The 2,705-nt window shown below is 41.7% G+C and overlaps 1 protein-coding gene across 2 annotated transcripts in view; it reads right to left on the reverse strand.

The window, feature by feature from the left end:
* Positions 1-2,705, reverse strand: part of Atf1 (activating transcription factor 1) — a 35,696-nt gene that overhangs the window by 22,168 nt on the left and 10,823 nt on the right. The window lies entirely within an intron of this gene.

Here is a 2,705-nt window from a genome sequence, read left to right on the forward strand (position 1 = left end):
AAAAAACCAAAAACCAAAAAAAAAAAAAAAAAAAGTAAAGAGGAGGGAGAGAAGGAGAGGAAAAGAGAAAAGCTAAGAACTGAGGTAAAAGTTAAAGGTACAGAAAACATATTCAATGAAATTATGACACAAACCTTATCAAACTCAGGCGGAGGACATGAAGCACAAGAGGGGGTTAGTCACATGACCAGAAAAGGCCTTTTAATAACACATAGTGAAATAGCAGACTCGAGAAAAAAAATTAAAATCTCTAATAAAAAAAACATTGACTCACATAAGAAAACCTACATTAGGGGGCTGGAGAGATGGCTCAGAGGTTAAGAGCATTGTCTGCTCTTCCAAAGGTCCTGAGTTCAATTCCCAGCAACCACATGGTGGCTCACAACCATCTATAACGGGGTCTGGTGCCCTCTTCTGGCCTGCAGGCATACACACAGACAGAATATTGTATACATAATAAATAAATATTTAAAAAAAACCTACATTAGCCTCTACAGAAACATAAGCCACAAACCATGAAACAGTACACCCCAAACTCTCAAAGTAAATAATAGCCAACCACGATTATTATATTCAACACAATTACCTTTTTAAATTGATGAAGGAGACTGGAGAGATGGACCGGGGCTGGTTCCCAACACCCACAAGGGACAGCTCACAGCAGCCTACAACTTCACTCCTAAGGGATCCCACAGCTATCTCACTTCCAAAAGCACCTGTACAGGTGTCAGACTCTCAGGCAGACACAATGAAAGACTTGAGGAAGTAGCAGCAGAAAAGTGCGGGAGGCAGTGGTGCCGTTCAGAGCACTCACTGTCCTTGCGCAGCCTTGGTTCAGTTCCCAGCACCCACATGCAGCTCACAACACATCTGCTGTTACCTTTTTTCATCAAATCCAGATCATCAAAGTACTTTTACTGGCTAAGCCAACTGGTTAGTCTGATCCTATTCGTAAAGACCTTAAAACCCCACCAGAAAATGCTTAGGTCTGACACTGTCTCCAAAGCAATAGGACATAAAACTACACACAAAAATCAGTTATGTTCTATGCCCTAGTATAGAAATTAACAACCCATTTTACAACACCTTCCAGTGATAATAAAAAACTAGAAATAAATCTAGGGAATATAATGTAAATTTTAAAAGATGGAGAGACCATTTCACACATGGATCAGCAGAACAAGATGCAAATGCTATACTACCAAAAGCAATCTGGAAGTCAGTGACATTATGTCAATGACATTCCTTACAGAAATAGAAGATCTAACACACGATATAAAAACGGGTGCAGTCAGTATGCAGGTTTCTTAAAGTAAAAATAAAGCTGCCATATGACCCAGCCATTCTATTCCCAGCTATATACTGGAAGGACCCTCAGTCAAAATACCACATCCACATTTACGCCTGCACTGTTCACAATAAGTAGGAAGTTGAACTAGCCTACATGCCCACCAGCAGCGAATAAAGAAAATGTAGTATATATATATATACAGTAAAATTTTATTCAGTTGTAAAGAAAATGAAGACATGACCTTTATAGGAAAATGGATGAAACTAGAAATCATACATTAAGCAAAAATATCAGACTCAGAAAAATAAATGTGTCTTCTTTCATATGCAGAGACAACATTTAAAAGACAGAGACAGGCAGGCAGATACAAACACACTGAAAATGAGACAGAGACAGAAGGGGGCAGGGGATTGTCTAGAAGGGACCGCGAGAGATCAAGAGACCTTAAGTTATAGAGAGATAAGAATGCTGGAGAGAAGACTAACTGAAGGAAGGACAGAGGAGGGGTGGCATGGAGTGGTGGCGGGGAACAAATGAGAACGAAATATAATCTAAGAAAATGCCATAATGAAACCCACTCCTAGAGATTGAGCTCGGTATGGTAGTACTTGCCTTTAACCCAGCACTCGGAGGCAGACTGAGGCCAGCCTGTCCAAATGCCAGATTACAGGGCAGCAAGAGCTACACAGTGAGTCATGACAAAAAGCACACAAAAAACAAACACAAATTTTAATTATAAAAAAAATGCATTTGTGAATAAAAGATTCCAATCCCCCGCCCCCCCTTTTTGGCAGAGTTTCTCTGTAGCTTTGGAGCCTGTTCTGGAACTAGCTCTTGTACACCAAGCTGGCCTCAAACTCAACAAAGAGATCCACCTGCCTCTGCCTCCCAAGTGCTGGAATTACAGGTGTGTGCCACCACTGCCCAGCCAATTCATCCTTAAAAACAAAACCAAACTCCAATTTTGTGAGTTCCAGGACAACCAGAGTGACCTTCTCTTGAAAAACCAAAAGAAACAAAGCAACTTCTCAGGACCAGAGATCGAAAGTGCTCACGCCTCTCGCAGAGGATGTAGGTTGTTTCTAGAGCCTACTTAGTAGCTTACAATCACCTGTAACTACAGTTCCAAGGGATTCAATGTCCTCTGGTCTCCTAGGGCACCTACCCAGAGAACATTAATTCACAAAGGTGTGCGTGCACTCATACACATAAACAATCTTTAAAAGTAAGCTGGAGGGAGCTGTTGATTCATTCTACAATTTGTCCATTCATTTCTCTCCTCTTCCTTTTTATCCTGACATCCACTAAAACAGTCCTTGGCGCCGGGCGGTGGTGGCGCACGCCTTTAATCCCAGCACTCGGGAGGCAGAGGCAGGCGGATCTCTGTGAGTTCGAGACCAGCCTGGTCTACAAG

Source organism: Microtus ochrogaster, chromosome 15 (genome assembly GCF_000317375.1).
Source record: "Microtus ochrogaster isolate Prairie Vole_2 chromosome 15, MicOch1.0, whole genome shotgun sequence".
Taxonomy (NCBI): Eukaryota; Metazoa; Chordata; class Mammalia; order Rodentia; family Cricetidae; genus Microtus; species Microtus ochrogaster.